We start from the raw sequence: 20,250 nt of genomic DNA, 5'->3' as shown, positions 1-20,250 counted from the left end.
TGTCTCCTTTTTTCACTTGTATGCCTATTTTAGATGCACCCCGGGCATTTAAATATCAATATGTTACAGTGAGTGCAGAGCTCTGGGACTTTTTTTATATATATATATATATATATATATATATATATATATATATTTATATTTTTACTCCATACTAATTGCCCAAGTCCACTCTATCTTAAATATATATATATATAATAATAAAAACTAACGGCTAGATTTATAGTTTTGTCGGTAACGACCGGCGTAGATAACGCTGGCTTTTTTTCCCCCGCACCTCTTAAATACCGCTGGTATTTAGAGTTCACAGAATGGCTGCGTTTTCAGTGCGTTAGGCTCCAAAAAAGGAGCGTAGAGCATAATTTACTGCCACTGCAACTCTCAATACCAGCGGTGCATATGGACGCGGCCAGCTTCAAAAACGTGCTAATGCACGATTCCCCCATAGGAAACAATGGGACAGTTTGAGCTGAAAAAAACCTAACACCTGCAAAAAAGCAGCGTTCAGCTCTTAACGCAGCCCCATTGTTTCCTATGGGGAAACAGTTTCTAAGTCTGCACCTAACACTCTAACATGTACCCCGAGTATAAACACCCCTAACCTTACACTTATTAACCCCTAATCTGCCGCCCCCCACTATTGCTGACCCCTGCATATTATTTTTAACCCCTAATCTGCCGCTCCGTACACCGCCGTAACCTACATTATAGCTATGTACCCCTAATCTGCTGCCCCTAACACCGCTGACCCCTATATTATATTTATTAACCCCTAATCTGCCCCCCACAACGTCGCCTCCACCTACCTACAATTATTAACCCATAATCTGCCGACCGGACCTCGCCGCTACTCTAATAAATGTATTAACCCCTAAAGCTAAGTCTAACCATAATCCTAACACCCTAAAGCTAAGTCTAACCACAACCCTAACACCCCACTAAGTTAAATATAATTTAAATCTAACGAAATAAATTAACTCTTTAAATTAAATAAATTATTTCTATTTAAAGCAAAATACTTACCTGTAAAATAAATCCTAATATAGCTACAATATAAATAATAATTATATTGTAGCTATTAAAGGATTAATATTTATTTTACAGGCAACTTTGTATTTATTTTAACCAGGTACAATAGCTATTAAATAGTTAATAACTATTTAATAGCTACCTAGTTAAAATAATTACAAAATTACCTGTAAAATAAATCCTCACCTAAGTTACAATTAAACCTAACACTACACTATCAATAAATTAATTAAATAAAATACCTACAATTATCTACAATTAAACCTAACACTACACTATCAATAAATTAATTAAATAAAATACCTACAATTAAACCTAACACTACATTATCAATAAATTAATTAAATAAAATACCTACAATTATCTACAATTAAACCTAACACTACACTATCAATAAATAAATTAAATACAATACCTACAAATAAATACAATTAAATAAACTAACTAAAGTACAAAAAATAAAAAAGAACAAAGTTACAAAAAATAAATAAATATTTACAAACATTAGAAAAATATTACAACAATTTTAAACTAATTACACCTACTCTAAGCCCCCTAATAAAATAACAAAGCCCCCCCCCAAAAAAATGCCCTACCCTATTCTAAAATTAAAATAGAAAAGCTCTTTTACCTTACCAACCCTTAAAAGGGCCATTTGCGGGGCATGCCCCAAAGAATTCAGCTCTTTTGCCTGGAAAAAACATACAATACCCCCCCCCCCCCCAACATTACAACCCACCAACCACATACCCCTAATCTAATCCAAACCCCCCTTAAATAATCCTAACACTAAGCCCCTGAAGATCTTCCTACCTTATCTTCACCACACCGGGTATCACACCGATCTGTCCTGGCTCCGATGTCTTGATCCAAGCCCAAGCGGGGGCTGAAGACATCCATCCTCCGGCTGAAGTCTTGATCCAAGCGGGCAGAAGAGGACATCCGGACCGGCAAACATCTTCATCAAGACGGCATCCGTTGACGAACGGCTGATCTTCAAGACCTCCAGCGCGGATCCATCCTCTTCTTCCGACGAATAGATGACAAATGAAGGTTCCTTTAAGGGATGTCATCCAAGATGGTGTCCCTCGAATTCCGATTGGCTGATAGGATTCTATCAGCCAATCGGAATTAAGGTAGGAAAATTCTGATTGGCTGATGGAATCAGCCAATCAGATTCAAGTTCAATCCGATTGGCTGATTGGATCAGCCAATCAGATTGAGCTCACATTCTATTGGCTGATCGGAACAGCCAATAGAATGCGAGCTCAATCTGATTGGCTGATTGGATCAGCCAATCGGATTGAACTTGAATCTGATTGACTGATTCCTTCAGCCAATCAGAATTTTCCTACCCTAATTCCGATTGGCTGATAGAATCCTATCAGCCAATCGGAATTCGAGGGACACCATCTTGGATGACGTCCCTTAAAGGAACCTTCATTCGTCTAGTCGTCGGAAGAAGAGGATGGATCTGAGCTGGAGGTCTTGAAGATCAGCCGTTCGTCATCGGATGGAAGAACATAGAAGATGCCGCCTGGATGAAGATGTTTGCCAGTCCGGATGTCCTCTTCTGCCCGCTTGGATCAAGACTTCAGCTGGAGGATGGATGTCTTCAGCCCCCCGCTTGGGCTTGGATCAAGACATCGGAGCCAGGACGGATCGGTGTGATACCCGGTGTGGTGAAGATAAGGTAGGGAGATCTTCAGGGGCTTAGTGTTAGGTTTATTTAAGGGGGGTTTGGGTTAGATTAGGGGTATGTGGGTGGTGGATTGTAATGTTGGTGGGGGGGTATTGTATGTTTTTTTTCCAGGCAAAAGAGCTGAATTCTTTGGGGCATGCCCCGCAAATGGCCCTTTTAAGGGCTGGTAAGGTAAAAGAGCTTTTCTATTTTAATTTTAGAATAGGGTGGGGCATTTTTTTATTTTGGGGGGCTTTGTTATTTTATTAGGGTGCTTAGAGTAGGTGTAATTAGTTTAAAATTGTTGTAATATTTTTCTAATGTTTGTGAATATTTTTTTATTTTTTGTAACTTAGTTCTTTTTTATTTTTTGTACTTTAGTTAGTTTATTTAATTGTATTTATTTGTAGGTATTGTATTTAATTAATTTATTGATAGTGTAGTGTTAGGTTTGATTGTAACTTAGTTTAGGATTTATTTTCCAGGTAATTTTGTAATTATTTTAACTAAATAGCTATTAAATAGTTATTAACTATTTAATAGCTATTGTACCTGGTTAAAATAATTACAAAGTTGCCTGTAAAATAAATATTAATCCTAAAATAGCTACAATATAATTATAATTTATATTGTAGCTATATTAGGGTTTTTTTTTACAGGTAAGTATTTAGCTTTAAATAGGAATAATTTATTTAATAAGAGTTAATTTATTTAGTTAGATTTAAATTATATTTAACTTAGGGGGGTGTTAGGGTTAGACTTAGCTTTAGGGGTTAATACATTTATTATAGTAGCGGTGAGGTCCGGTCGGCAGATTAGGGGTTAATAAGTGTAGGTAGGTGTCGGCGACGTTGAGGGGGGCAGATTAGGGGTTAATAAATATAATATAGGGGTCGGCGGTGTTAGGGGCAGCAGATTAGGGGTACATAAGTATAACGTAGGTGGCAGCGGTGTGCGGTCGGCAGATTAGGGGTTAAAAAAATGTATTATAGTGTCGGCGATGTGGGGGGACCTCGGTTTAGAGGTAAATAGGTAGTTTATGGGTGTTAGTGTACTTTAGGGCACAGTAGTTAAGAGCTTTATGAACCGGCGTTAGCCCAAAAAGCTCTTAACTCCTGGCTTTTTTCTGCGGCTGGAGTTTTGTCGTTATATTTCTAACGCTCACTTCAGCCACAACTCTAAATACCAGCGTTAGAAAGATCCCATTGAAAAGATAGGATACGCAATTGGCGTAGGGGGATCTGCGGTATGGAAAAGTCACGGCTACAAAGTGAGCGTTAGACCCTTTAATGACTGACTCCAAATACCAGCGGGCAGTAAAAACCAGCGTTAGGACCCCCTAACGCTGGTTTTGACGGCTACCACCAAACTCTAAATCTAGCCGAATGAGTTTCTTGTTAAACTAATTTTGAGGGGTGAAGAACCTTTGTTTCACCAGGGATAGGCAAGGACCAATGTTGTGGCAGACATTTTGAGAAGTACAGACCTTAGTGAAGGACACCAAGGTGCATTTCGAATTAAAAACATCAAAAAACCCTCTCTTTGAGTTTAAACATGCATGGGATAGGTATAAGGCTAGATATAAGATAAGGCAAGAAACTAATGAAAGTATTCAGAAAAATGGGCAGACTTGATGGGCCGAATGGTTCCTATCTGCTGACACATTCAATGCTTTTATAAGTCAGGACTCAGGAGAGTGGCACTTTGCTTATTTGGAGGAGCCAGCCTGAGCTTTTGTCCAGACATCAAGGTTAGCCACTGTCATAAAGATAGTATAGAATTCACAGTTTTTAAGTTGTTATAAGTTGACGCCAATTAGGAAAATATGTAACAGAGTTATCCTTGAGAAGTTAGCAGGGGGCATTTCAAGTTCTGAGAATTAGAAATTGCTCAGATTTCAGAGCAAATATTACACTAAAAGGGGCAAATTAAATAATAAAAATATACTGTTGGCGCTCTACAAATAACCGATAATAATAATAATAAAAATAATATCCTGCAAAGTAGTTTAATTTTGTATAACTAAACACTTCATATAACAATCTCAAGGTGTTACTGTGAGACAGTGGTGTACCTTTAACTTTTTTTATTTTAAAGGAAAAATATTTGAAGTTAAAATATTTCTTAGATATATGTTTTTGTTTTTTTTTTGCTTAATGTCCTTTAACCATTTTCTTTTTTCTTTTAAAAAAGATAGAAAAAACAAACATGCTTGGGTGTGGCATATTCATTTTTATTCTACTATAGTATTATTGCTTAATCTATTAATAAAATAAATAGAGTGGAATTAATTTTTTATAGATGAAGAAACAATAGTAAATACTATAGTAGAAGAAAAATGAATATAAAATGTAGAGATTTCTATAGATGTGATCTGTTTGTGATATATGCACATATTCTAGTTTTAATGTGTTATCTATCTCACACAACAGCAACACACAGAAATGTAAAATTACATTCATAGCATACTGCTGCATTCCCAATTCCCAATCACATTGATAAATCACAACTGCAACTGATAGTGATATAAATAAATGTATGCACACATACGGGTAGATTATGAGTCTTGCGTTATGAGCTGTGCGGTGCTAACGTGCAGTTTTTTCTCACCGCTCACTTCCCTGCAGTGCTGGTATTACGGGTTTTTACAAACCCGGCGTTAAAAGGCAAGAAGTGAGCGTAGAGTAAACTTGAGCTCCATACAACACTCTAATACGAGCGCTGCTTAAGTCAGCGGTGAGCTGGTTGTACGTGCTCATGCACGATTTCCCCATAGACATCAATGGGGAGAGCTGGCTGAGAAAAAGTCTAACACCTGCAAAAAAGCAGTGTAAAACTCAGTAATGCAGCCCCATTGACTCTTATACTTATTAACCCCTAATCTGCCACCACCGACATCGCTGACACCTACGTTATACTTATTAACCCCTAATCAGCCGCTCCGGACATCGCCAACATCTACATTATTTTTATTAACCCCTAATCTGCTGCTCCCAACGTCGCCGCCACTATACTAAATTTATTAACCCCTAATCTGCCACCCCCAATGTCGCTGCTACTATATTAAATGTATTAACCCCTAAATCTAAGTCTAACCCTAACCCTAACACCCCCTAACTTAAATATAATTTATATAAATCTAAAGAAAATTCCTATCATTACCTAAATAATTCCTATTTAAAACTAAATACATACCTATAAAATAAACCCTAAGATAGCTACAATATAACTAATAGTTACATTGTATCTAGCTTAGGTTTTTTTTTATTTTACAGGCAAGTTTGTATTTATTTTAACTAGGTAGAATAGTTACTAAATAGTTATTAACTATTTAATAACTACCTAGCTAAAATAAATACAAATTTACCTGTAAAATAAAACCTAACCTATGTTACAATAACACCTAACACTACACTACAATTAAATAAAATCCCTACATTAAATACAATTAAATAAATTAAATAAAATTTGCTAAATTACAAAAACCCCCACTAAATTACAGAAAATAAAAAACAAATTACAAGATCTTTAAACTAATTACACCTAATCTAATAGCCCTATCAAAATAAAAAAGCCCATCCAAAATAAAAAAAAACTAACCTAAACTAAACTATCAATAGCCCTTAAAAGGGCCTTTTTTGTGGCATTCCCCCAAAGAAATCAGCTCTTTTACCTATAAAAAAAGTACATCTTGCCGCTTGGATGAAGACCTCTCCTGGTAAGTGAATCTTCGGGGGTTAGTGTTAAGATTTTTTAAGGGTGTATTGGGTGGGTTTTATTCTTAGGTTAGGGCTTTGGGCAGCAATAGAGCTAAATGCCCTTTTAAGGGCAATGCCCATACAAATGCCCTTTTCAGGGCTATAGGGAGCTTAGGTTTTTTTAGTTAGGCTTTTATTTGGGGTGTTTGGTTGTGTGGGTGGTGGGTTTTACTATTGGGGGGTTATTTGTATTTTTTTTTTACAGGTAAAATAGCTTTTTAAGGGCAATTGGTAGTTTAGTTTAGGCTAGGGTTTTTTTTATTTTGGGTGGGATTCTTTTATTTTGATAGGGCTATTAGATTAGGTGTAATTAGTTTAAAGATCTTGTAATTTGTTTTTTATTTTCTGTTATTTAGTGTTTGTTTGTTTTTTGTAATTTAGCTAATTTTATTTTATTTATTTAATTGTATTTAATGTAGGGAATTTATTTAATTGTAGTGTAGTGTTAGGTGTTATTGTAACATAGGCTAGGTTTTATTTTACAGGTAAATTTGTATTTATTTTAGCTAGGTAGTTATTAAATAGTTAATAACTATTTAGTAACTATTCTACCTAGTTAAAATAAATACAAAGTTGCCTGTAAAATAAAATAAATCCTAAGCTAGCTACAATGTAACTATTAGTTATATTGTAGCTAGCTTAGGCTTTATTTTATCGGTAAGTATTTAGTTTTAAATAGGAATAATTTAGGTAATGATAGGAATTTTCTTTAGATTTTTTTAAATTATATTTAAGTTATGGGGTGTTAGGGTTAGACTTAGATTTAGGGGTTAATAACTTTAATATAGTGGCGGCGACATTTAGGGGTTAATAGTTTATGGGTGTTTATAACTTTAGTTATGAGTTTTATGCTACGGCTTTGTAGTGTAAAACTCATAACTACTGACTTTAGATTGCATTTGGAATCTTGGCGGTAGAGGGTGTACCGCTCACTTTTTGGCCTCCCAGGCAGGCTCGTAATACCGGCGCTATGGAAGTCCCATAGAAAAAAGCCTTTACGAAATTTGCGTAAGTTGGTTTGCCGTAAGGCCAAAAGAGTGTGCGGTACACCTATACCTGCAAGACTCGTAAGACCAGCGGGCATAAAAAAGCAGCATTAGGACCTGTTAAAGCAACGTTTCGGACCTACATGGTCCTTATTCATGCATGAATAAGGACCATGTAGGTCCGAAACGTCGCTTTTTATGGTTGTTATACCCTAAATAAAGAGAATTTTTCACCTTTAAAAAGAAGCAAGCTTGTACTGTGGTGCTGACACATATTTTGTATATGGACTGTATCTATTGGAGTTTTGCTGATACTCCATTGTGACGGGCACACAGGCTGGAAACTACTTTATAAATTTATGGTGCTGGACTCCAATTATCTACATATATATATATATATATATATATATATATATATATATATATATATATATATATATATATATATAAACAGTATATATACACACTTTTTTAGACATGTACATGTACAATATAGCCCTTTGCAGTCAAACACCTTTTCATATACCATATACCTTTTAACCCTTATAAGTTTTTTTTAAAACATTTTTATTAATATTTTTTATCAGATGCTGTTTATATATGTGTTACTGTAATTGTCACTGTATTTATGTTGTGTTTAGTGCAACTTTACCCTTTACGTGAGGGTTTCGGCACCCTAACCCGATACGCATAAAATTTGATTGCCAGATTACGAGTGGAGTACTAACTGTTATGCGCGAGCGATAAGGGGTTTATCACAAGTGTTTGCACGTGTCAGAGGTAGCGCGCGTATTATAAGTTGAAAGTAAACTCATTTTCTCAAGCACAATTCAATTTAACGTACGTCGGGATAATGCGACCCGAGAGCTCTGTTTAACTTTTTATGCTCAAATAAAAAGTGTCAGAAAAAGACATTAAAATACATTTCATAGTACAGTTACACTCTTAATAACACTGACTGATAAAAATTATTCAAGAAAATATTGTAATAAAAAGATATAAGGCCTCAAGATATGAGGTCTCAGGTGTTAGGTGTAAAATATATAGATATATTCTATGGATTATTTAGAATAATTTACAGTATGTTTATTAATTTTTAATAATTTAGATTAATTTGTATTAGTATTTAATACGTAATATTTCAATAACGCAACTTAGGAACCCTAAGTTTTCATGTGCGCTAACCCCACTACGTTTAAATTTAAATTGAGAAACGTGATGTGCAAAATGCTTATTTGTCATTCCTATGATCTTCACATAGAAAATAATGTAACTTTTACTATTAAATATATATTTATATATATATATATATATACATAAAAATATATGTATACATATCTAGACACATATATAAGTGCATTGGATCCCTTCATATTTAATAAAGTATATATTTACTGTAAATGTTTCACATTCAAATGTTCTCCACATAGATATTCCTATACATATCTATATATATCTATACCCATATAATCATCTATATATAGTATAGATATATATTTTACCAAAAAATCATCCATTGTTTATAGAGATACAAATTTATAAACAAAACATTTTCTGCTGTGTGAAGAACATTATAAAGCAAAATATTAATATTTTATGTCTGGTTAGCGCAGTTGGTTAAACATAATTGGGTTTACATGTGAGTAGGGTGTTAGTTGTTTTCCAAATTTTGTGCTCCATTAAAGTCTATGGGGGTGTCATACTTACCCTGTAAGTACAAATTCAACACCCCTTTGTGACGTAACTTACAGGTTAAAAGACAAATGCACCTTCAGTAAGGTGCTTAGATATTGTCTACTTACAGTTCCTTACTCACTATTTCCAGAACTGCGATATCAAGCCGCTGCTATTACCTATATGCTGTGAACCAGGGCTATCTTACTAGAATGCTACAATGGATTAAGCCATCTTGCCAGTGATAGCCTCATGTCAGTTGACCGCCTGAGTGTTTGCCAGCTGCCTGCAGATTACCTTGAGTTCCTCCTCCATTTTCTGCTGTTTCACCTGCTTCACAAGTATTTGTTTGCTTACAGTTTACTCTGCCTGTCTGTTCTTAAAATTTAACACCTAGATTATGAGTCTAGCATTAGCCTTAAAAAGAAGCGTTGAGAGGTCCCAACGCTGCTTTTTAACGCCCGCTGGTATTACGAGTCAGGCAGGTACAGGTGTACCGCTCACTTTTTCCCCCGCAATTTTCGCATACCGCAAATCCCCTTACGTCAATTAACGCCGGTATTACGATTGCTGGAAAAGGTGAGCGGTACAGCCTCTCCTGTCCAGACTCCTACCGCATTTAAACTCTAACACCCCCCTAACATAAATTTTATTTAAATAAATCTAAATAAATTTACTATAATTAACAAAATTATTCCTATTTAAAACTAAATACTTACCTGTAAAATAAACCCTAAGATAGCTACAATATAACTAATAGTTAAATTATATCTAGCTTAGGGTTTATAAAATGTAGGGTTCGGCGATGTTGGGGGCATCAGATTAGGGGTTCATAAGTATAATGTAGGTGGCGACGGTGTCCGGAGCGGCAGATTAGGGGTTGATAATATAATGTAGGTGGCGACGATGTTGGGGGCGACAGATTAGGGGTTAATAAGTGTAAGATTAGGGGTGTTTAGACTCGGGGTTCATGTTAGGGTGTTAGGTGTAGACATAACTTTTATTTCCCCATAGGAAACAATGGGGCTGCGTTAGGAGCTGAACGCTGCTTTTTTTGCAGCTTTTTTGTGTTTCCTATGGGGAAATCGTGCACAAGCACGTTCAGCCAGCTTACCGCTGACTTAAGCAACGCTGGTATTGAGGTGAGATGTGGAGCTAAATTTTGCTCAACGCTCACTTTTCTGAGGCTAACGCCGGCTGAGAAAAAAAGGCTCGTATACAATCTTTAATAATTAGTCATTTAGGAAATGAATCTTCAAATATTAGAACTATTTTGTTCTAACAAATTTTATGCTAACAAATTTTTATATTTTTTATAAAAAAATTAGCATTTTATAATTAAATTTACAATTGATACAAAATATAACATGCTAAAACTTATGCTCTACACATACTTCTAAGCGCAATATATATTGGTATTTTGCTGTTTTGACAGAATTATCGTTATTTCAGTGTTAATAATCTATTTTCAATTTTTTTTTTTCAAATCATAAATTAAATTAAGGAAATCATATATTGTTTAAATAATATAATCGAACAATATATGTTTTATATATATATATATATATATATATATATATATATATATATGTGTGCGCGTATTGAATATAAAATTTCTACCAATTTATATGTAGCAATAATTAAAAAATATATATTTAAATTTTTCATACAGCTAGATTACGAGTTTTGAGCGCTATAGGGATTTGAACGGCCGCCACAAAAGCAGCGTTATTTTACTGTTCCGATCAGCCAATAGAATGTGATTTATTGTTCCGATCAGCCAATAGAATGTGAGCTCAATCTGATTGGCTGATTGGATCAGCCAATCGGATTGAACTTGAATCTGATTGGCTGATTCAATCCGGTCGGCAGATTAAGGGTTAATAAGTGTAGGTAGGTAGCGGCGACGTTGGGGGGGGGCAGATTAGGGGGTAATGAATATAATATAGGGGTCGGCGGTGTTAGGAGCAGCAGATTAGGGGTACATAGGGATAATGTAGGTTGCGGCGGTGTACGGAGCGGCAGATTAGGGGTTAATAATAAAATGCAGGGGTCAGCGATAGGGGGGGCGGCAGATAAGGTGTTAATAAGTGTAAGGTTAGGGGTGTTTAGACTCGGGTTCATGATAGGGTGTTAGGTGCAGACTTAGGAAGTGTTTCCCCATAGGAAACAATGGGGCTGCGTTAGGAGCTGAACGCTGCTTTTTTGCAGGTGTTAGGTTTTTTTTTCAGCTCAAACTGCCCCATTGTTTCCTATGGGGATATCATTCACAAGCACGTTTTTGAAGCTGGCCGCATCTGTAAGCAACGCTGGTATTGAGAGTTGCAGTGGCGGTAAATATGCCTGTGCGCTCCCTTTTTGGAGCCTAACGCAGCCCTTCAGAGAATTCTAAATACCAGCGTTGTTTAAAAGGTGCGGGGGGAAAAAAACACGTGTAGCTAACGCACCCCTTCTAACGCAAAACTCTAAATTTAGGTGTGTGTTTTTTTAATTTCTATTTGTCTGTCTATTTGAATATCTATCTGTATGTTTATCTGTCTGTCAATGTAAATTTATGTTTATCTGTCAACCTATTTTTTTATATCTTTAGTTATGTGTATAAGGTCATTGTGTGTGTGAGTCAGGGGCTTAGGGTCAGTCTGTTTTTTAGTTAAAGGGACAGCAAGTCCAAAAAAAAAACAAAAAAAACTTTCATTTTTCAAATAGGACATGTAATTTTAAACAACTTTCCAATTTACTTTTATTAACAATTTTGCTTTGTTCTCTTGGTATTCTAGTTCAAAGCAAACCTAGGAAGGCACATATGATAATTTCTAAGCCCTTGAAGGCCGCCTCTATTTTATTTACTTTTCACAGCAGGGGAGAGCAAGCTCATGTAGGCCATATAGATAGCATTGTGATCACGCTCGTGGCTAGTGGCAGACACTGCACTAATTGGCTAAAATGCAAGTCAATAGATAATAATTAGATAATAACTAAAAGTCATGTGATTAGGGGCGGTCAGAAGATGCTTAGATACAAGTTAGTCACAGAAGTAAAAAGTGTATTAATATAACAGTGTTGGTTTTGCAAAACTGGGGAATGGGTAATCTTTTTAAACAACAAAAATTCTGGTGTTGAATGTCCCTTTAACATTTGAGTTTGAGTCAGTTTTTTATAGTGATAGGCTATTGAGAAGCTGGGGTCATTGTGTGTTTTCTAAAGAAATGTTTAGGTTCACTATTTGTTATTTTGTTGACAGGCTGAGGGTCACTTTATTTGTTATATATTTATTGGCGGTCTTTAATTTTGGGGTTTTATATTGAGGGGCTGAGGTTCATTTTTTTATCGCAAGAGTCTGAGGCTCAGTGAGTTTTTATTATAGCGAGAGGCTGAGGGACAGTTATATTATTTTACTAATTGACAAATAGGTTGAGTGTTTGTGTTATAATGATTGTATGCAGGTATGTTTTTTATTGATTGTCTGAGGCTGATTGTGTGTTATATTGATGGGTTGATTTCAGTGTGTGTTTTATATTCAGAGTATGATGGTCAGAATTTTTGTTATATAGCAATTGCCTTGTTGTCAGTGTGTGTTTATTAGGGTGAGCGGATGAGGGTCAGAGTATGTTTTACAGTTATAGTATTAGGGTCAGTTTGTTTATGCTAAAGTGAGCATAAGTGTGATATATACAGTTACAGTAATTAAAATTGAAATAAGACTGGGAATCAGTAAATGCTTTGTGTATACAAAGTCTTAGAATCTAGGGAATGTAAATATAATTTAGAATAAAGATCGCTATTTGTATTATTTAACAACAGTAAATAAAATAGTAATACCATTGAGATGAATTAAATAGTTGTCGTATAGAAAATGTTATAATGCAAGGAATATAAATATCAGTTATAATAAATATCGCAATGTGCATTATTCTTCCATAGTGAATAAGTTTGTAATCTTATTTGTAAGAAGAAAATACTTTAAATATAGATATTGCAATACTTCGTAGAAAATGTAAAACAATAATAATATGGCGAAGAAAATGTATTGGATTCAAATAAACATTTTGCGTATAGTTAGAGTTGTAATAATTAATTTTCACAAATAAAGGATAATATAGAAATCTAAAGGTATTGCAGTAAGCAAATCTATAAATAATAATATAAATAATAATATAAATAATAATATAATGATAGTACTATTTGTAATAAATCATCAATTTGGATAATAATGACTTCAGTCTCTTCATAATTCACTATAATGGGTAAATTTGGTATACTTACAAACTAAAGAGAACAACTAGAGTTTGAAAAGGATTTCAAAATTGAAATTATGCTGATGTCTAGGGCAATAGAGTACTCAATGAATATTTTAGATCATTGAATACTTTGTATCAGACAATTGGCGCATGCACAGTTCAAATTAGCATTGTGAACGCGCTTTCAACAGACATAGAGAGCGAGTGGAACCACTCAAAGAGACAAACCTGGAGAACACGGAAGTAGCTGCAGGGCGTAGTCGGCAAATAAACGCTAATAATTTTCAAATAAAAATAATATAAAACCTGTAGCCTGAACTTAAAAAATAAGTTAGCGACTGCATGTAACTACTATTGATATATGCTTAGGTGTATTCTCAAACGCTTAACTTTACCTTCACTTTAAGCTTTGTACACTTGCTCCTGTATTAAGTTTTTTAACATAGAGTTATTTTTAATGATAAGTACTACAAAATAACCTGTGTACATAACCTAAATTAACTACTATTAAGAGAAATACTGGCAGTTGTGACAGGGGGAAACGTTAATGCAATCTCATTATTATAAGTTTTCCTTTTTTCACTCATTGGGTTAGCGTGTGAGTGAAAACTTTTTACTTTCAACTTGTAATATGCATGGTATCACACGTGCAAAGAAAAGTATTTCTGGCGGAGTTAGCATGCGAGTATGAGCAATAATTACAGCTCCACTAGTAATATAGCCCTTAGACTGCATAGTATCCTTATGCAAAGTGTGTGGGACCAAAGGGAGAATGCACTGTTATTATAATAAAGATCATCAGAAAATGTCAATCTATTATTTAAAGGGACAGAGTTATAAACCAGAATTTTTTATATTTAAAAAGATAGATATTCCCATTATTACCCATTCCCCAGTTTTGCATAGCCAACACTGTTATATTAATACATTTTTTACCTGTGTAATTACCTTGTATATAAGACTCTGCAGACACACATGAACTAGTAGTGTCTTACTGTCAAAATTCCCTGAGATAAGGGGCAGTTCAATGACTTAGAAATTAGCATATGAACCTTCCTAGGTTTAGCTTTTCACAAATAATTTCAAGAGAGCAAAGCAAATTTGATGATAAAAGGTCAATTGGAAAGTTGTTTAAAATTGCATGCCCTGTCTGAATCATAAAATTAATTTTAACTAGACTCTCCATTTAATGATCATTTTTATCTTCAAATTTTATTTACTTTTGTTTCTTTGCAGAGAACGCCTATTACTAGCCCTTCTGCTAAGGCTATGTTATAGCATAAAACCTTCGGTGCTGCTTTCATATTTACGTAGAATACTTGTATTTTCTCTAAAAAATGCTCTTTATTTTCTCTAGCATATTCTCTAACACATAACATATGCAAATGAGTTGGTATAATTTAAACATACAGAGCCAAATTAAAAGTTAAGGGCTAAAATGCAGGCATCGCCAGGCTTGGATGAAGACTTCTTCAGGCTTTATTGAGGACTTCGGCCCGGCTTGGATGAAGACTTCTCCCGGTAAGTCGATCTTCAGGGGGTTAGTGTTAGATTTTTTAAGGGTGTATTGGGTGGGTTTTATTTTTAGGTTAGGGTTTGGGCTTGCAAAAGAGCTAACTGCCCTTTTAAGGGCAATGCCCATCCAAATGCCCTTTTCAGGGCAATGGGGAGCTCAGGATTTTTGGATAGTATTTTATTTGGGGGGTTGGTTGCACGGGTGGTGGGTTTTACTGTTGGGGGGGTTGTTTGTATTTTTTTTTTTACAGGTAGAAGAGCTAATTACTTTGGGGCAATGCCCTGCAAAAGGCCATTTTAAGGGCTATTGGTAGTTTAGGATAGGGTTTTTTTTATTTTGGGGGGGCATTTTTATTTTGGTTTTTTTTTTTATTTTGATAGCGCTATTAGATTAGGTGTAATTAGTTTAAATATCTGTAATTTGTTTATTATTTTCTGTAATTTAGTGTTTGTTTTTTGTACTTTAGCTAATTTAATTTAGGTAAATTGTATTTAATTTAGTTAATTTATTTAATTATAGTGTAGTGTTAGGTGTTATTGTAACTTAGGTTAGGTTTTATTTTACAGTTACTTTTATATTTTTTTTAGCTAGGTAGTTAGTAAATAGTTAATAACTATTTACTAACTAGTCTACCTAGTTAAAATAAATACAAACTTCCCTGTAAATTAAAAATAAACTGTAAATTGTGTGTAAACCAAAGCACCGCCAATAGAGGGCAGGTCTGAATGATTGACAAATGTTATAACCTTATTCAGAGTTATAAAATAAAAATAAATTTATAACCTTGTACAGAGTTATAAAAATGATATTGCATTTATTATTACACATATAACAAATAACATGGATCTATGTGAAGTATTAAAAACAAATTGCAATTATAATACAAAGAATAGTAGATTTGCGTGTAAACTGGCAAATTCTTGGGCAGTTGCCCTTCCTAATATAATACAAATTCTAAACATATAATCATAAAATTCCAGTATTAATATCTGGTTATGGTGAATAAAAACAGTGAGATGAAATAAAAACAGTAGATCTCGATATTGATATTCAGCTCACTGTGGCGATCGCGGAACGGCTATCTAATTTGTCATTCCACTCTGGAGGGACCGCACTGATACAGTGGCTGTGTGCTAAGTCTAGCTATTATGTGATGCTGTACACAACTATCTATGACGATTGAGGAACAATTGTCTAATAAGTTATTCTATTTGACTTTCAAGAGACCGCAATACTGCATTGGGTGCATGCTAATTATTGCTATACAACTTATTATGTATGCAGAAGAATGTGGGTTATTGAAGCACTAATTGTGTGTTTAACAGAGATCGTATGTGGTACTATACACACCTACTACGTGGTTTTTAGAATTATGACCAATGTTGATGAATAATGATACACTAACTATGTGTTTAACATAGATTTTGAAATATCCCTATGGTGATAATATGTGCTGTGCAACGATAGTTACAAACAATTGTTACTATGTGTTACTTGCAGCAATGATTACAATGTGGCACATAATCTAAAACAATCAAAAACAATCGCAATACAGGTGAAATAGTGAAAAAATCATAAAATTAAAATGTGTTCATTTTCATTCAAATACAAAGCGAAAATATTAGCATGAAACAAAAAGCAATTTATAAAATGTTCTTAAATATTAAATTGTGTGGTGATCACCCAAACAAATGAAAAAGGAAAAAATGGCCAAGACAAAAATTTGTTGTATTCAATCTATGAAAAAAGTGAAAAATAAAAAATATATATTTGAAAGTTTTGTAAGTTCCACAGTCTTATGTATAATATCCTTAGAAATTGTAGCCTATGATCATGGAGTTATGCGATCCAGATAATCTGGGTGCCTCTTCTTAGATACCAATAGTGTATAAACGTTTCTAGATGTCCGCCCCCAAGCTATCCCTAAAGTGGGGAAAGAAATATACAATAGTGCAGATTGTTTTTATTCTCTTAATATAAAAGGAGTATTACTCACCAGCCGACGCATTTCGGTCTTAACTAAGACCTTTATCAAGACGGGTATGTGATGTATAATCTGATCTTATATACCAGAGCTTTGACCGGTGTTTTTAGTGAACCGGACATGTTTGATTGTATTACTTCCTGTTTTTCATTCAACATTTTCTAAATATAACTTCAATAAAAATCTCCTTACTAGGTTTATGTTTAAAAAGTTATTCTAAGACATATATCATTAATTCTGTTTGTGTATATCTTAGTAATTGCGTTAGTGTATGTTTTCATATGATCAGTTTTTTCTGCGATCATTTCTCATTCAGACCTGGCATTCTACATTTGGGGTTTATATAAGGGGTATTATGATATATTAAATTAACGGCTTCATTCTTTTTAAAAACAATACGATCATAGATCGTTTCTTTTATATTTATTTACCTATATTTCAGTCTTTTCTTATTGGTACTTTTAGCGTGTACTGTACCGCTGCCATTGGTTGCTTTCAGAGGTGTGTGAGAAGTAAGTTTCTATTGGTTAATACTGGAGGTGTGTGCGAACTGGATGGTTTTAGTGTTTTTCTTGTTATCGTTGATTTCGATGAAGGGTAGAATACAAACTTGTCTCCTTTCTTTAGTTAATGTAATCTTACTTTTTCTTTGTAAAACAAATATAAAAACCTTACTTATATCGATCTTGTTTATATAGATATATATGCGCCTAGAAGCCCCAGCTTTTCTTATATATGAAACGTATTTCATAACAGTGTTATATGAAACGTTAACTATATATGTACATTTTATAACCTTAAAATGATGACTCCTATATATTTAGTTATTGGTGCTATAGCTAAAGAAGTCCATAGTAAAAAACAAAGGGATCGGAGGTGTTAAATGAGTATGGTATTCATGTTTAAATTAATCAGCTTTTGTTACAGTGTGACAAAGAGTATTGAAATGAAACTAGTAATTTAACCGTATCGCTAAATGTTTGGATGAAACTGACATTTTGACCATATCACACTATAGTATGACAGAGGGTGTGTTAGAACCTGATGACCACATGTTCAGATGAGGATGATATTTTGACCATATCGCCCTATAGATGGTAATTTCAAACATATCGCGAGGCTGGTCATATTGTTCTAAATCTAATCTTTCTGCTTAAAAAAGAGAAGTTATGATCTTTTTATATTTATATTAGAGTGAATTCTATTGGAATTGATATAGTTATTTTTAGCTGAACTATAATCATATCCGTTTGTTTCTTAAAGGATAAATCCTTCAAAATTCACTTTGGTGTAATCGATATATATGGTTTAAAATGTTTTAACCATGATGGATGTTTACATTTATTTGGCTTCTTGTTTATACAACTGGGGGGGGGGGGTAGTGGTTAATCCCCTCATTTATGTAAGTTTAACCAACTTATATCTGGGCCCTCATAAGTTTACATAGTGTTGAGGGTGATAGAATTGGAAAGGATAGTCTCCTACTATATGAAGGCCCATCTTGATATTTTATATATTTTATACCAGCTTGTTTTTAAACATCCTTGATTTTGACAAAGATTTTAACAAGGAGGATTTTAAAAAAAAGAGGGTGTGGAAAGAGGAACGGAGGGCAAGAGCATTGGTACATTTTCTTTAAGTGGTATTCAATATGCCAGAATAGTTTTTGAGAAAAGAAAAGATATCGTACTTCTTGAAGAAACAGATTGTCAGCATGTCTTTTATCATAGAATTTTATGAGAGAGAGAAAAAAAGAGAGAGAGAAAGAGAAAGAGAAAAAGAGAAAGAGAGAAAGAGAAAGAGAAAAAGAGAAAGAGAGAAAGAGAGAGAGAAAGAGAAAGAGGGAAAGAGAAAGAGAGAAAGAGAAAGAGAGAGAGAAAGAGAAAGAGAGAGGAATTCTGGTCTGATTTTCCTCACTTGTTTACTTTCTAGGTGGTCTTTGGAACGGGATTTTATAGATCTTTTAACCCTTTTTTGTCCCATATTAGGATAGTGTTTCTTTCTTGTCATACTTGTTGAAGGGACCAAATCTCAATATATATATCTCATATTCAATCATTTTCAATCACTGTGACATCTATGTGCTCATAGAGTTATTTATGGGAGAGGAAGATGGGAAAAATGGAGGGGCAATGGGGAAATATAATCCAATTTTCCTCATGTCTCAATATTTTCATTCTCAGATGAATTTTGGTTATTGATATTAACCTGTTCATTTTATTCTAATATTGCCAAATGAAGTTGTAAGGATTTATCTGTCGTTGAGGAGATGTATTAGGTCTTCTTTGTTGTTCAAACCCTTGGTATACATACAATCCAATTGAAAAATCCATTTGGACTCAGCTGTTAGCAGCTGCTTCTCATGGTCACCACCCCTCCAATTTTTTTTTTTTTTTTTTGCATTCCCATATATTTGAGTGCATTGGTGTTTCCTTGATGTTTGGTCGAAAAATGTCTGTATAATGGTGTATCCATATTTAGCTTTTCAATCAATAAAAGCTGCTCTCGGATTCGGTCTCTGAGAGTTCTAGACGTTTGTCCTACATACTGCATCCCACATGGACATTGTAAGAGATAGACCACTCGTCTTTATATCTTATGAGATCCTTTATTTTGAATTCTTCTTTCGTGTTATTGGATTTGAATTTTTTTGTTTTCAATCTACATTTACCTGCTTTGCATGTATGGCAAGGGGAAAATCCAGTCACATTCTTTCCAAATCCTTTATTCCTGATGTTTTTTTCTTTTGTAGACTCGGTGCCAACTTCGTTTTAAATTTTTTTGTCTTCCTATATATGAATCTTGGAGTTTCAGTTAGTTTATCTCCCAAAATGCCATCATCCTTTAGAAACATCCAGTGTTTTTGGAAAATATTTTCGACAATATGTCTGTTGTTGCTATCATCTGTTGTACTGTTCTTCCCTCTCACTTTATATTTGGTTAGTTCTTTCCTCTCCGTATTCCTTGCTTCATCCATCTTTTGATCTAACATTTTCTCGTCATAACCCCTCTCCAAAAATTTTGTTTTGACTATATGGGCTTGTTCCTCCCATTTGGATATACTCGAACAGTTTTTTCTTATTCGTAGAAATTGACTTTTCGGGATGTTGGCTTTCCATTTTGTATGGTGACAGCTGTTTTTGTGAACATAATTGTTACTATCCACATCTTTAAAGTATGTGTATGTTACCAATTTGCCCTCTTTCACTTCTATTCTGAGGTCTAGAAAAGTCAGAATAGTATAACTCCACTCATAGGTGAACTTTAAATTTGCTATGTTGTTGTTCATAATTTTCAGCGTGTATTCAAGATCTTCCGGAGTTCCTTTCCACACCAAAATGATGTTGTCTATATAACGATAATAGAGGACCAGGTCCGCGCTCG

Source organism: Bombina bombina, chromosome 1 (assembly GCF_027579735.1).
Source record: "Bombina bombina isolate aBomBom1 chromosome 1, aBomBom1.pri, whole genome shotgun sequence".
Taxonomy (NCBI): Eukaryota; Metazoa; Chordata; class Amphibia; order Anura; family Bombinatoridae; genus Bombina; species Bombina bombina.
The sequence above is the reverse complement of the archived record's forward strand: the minus strand, read 5'-3'. Positions refer to the sequence as shown.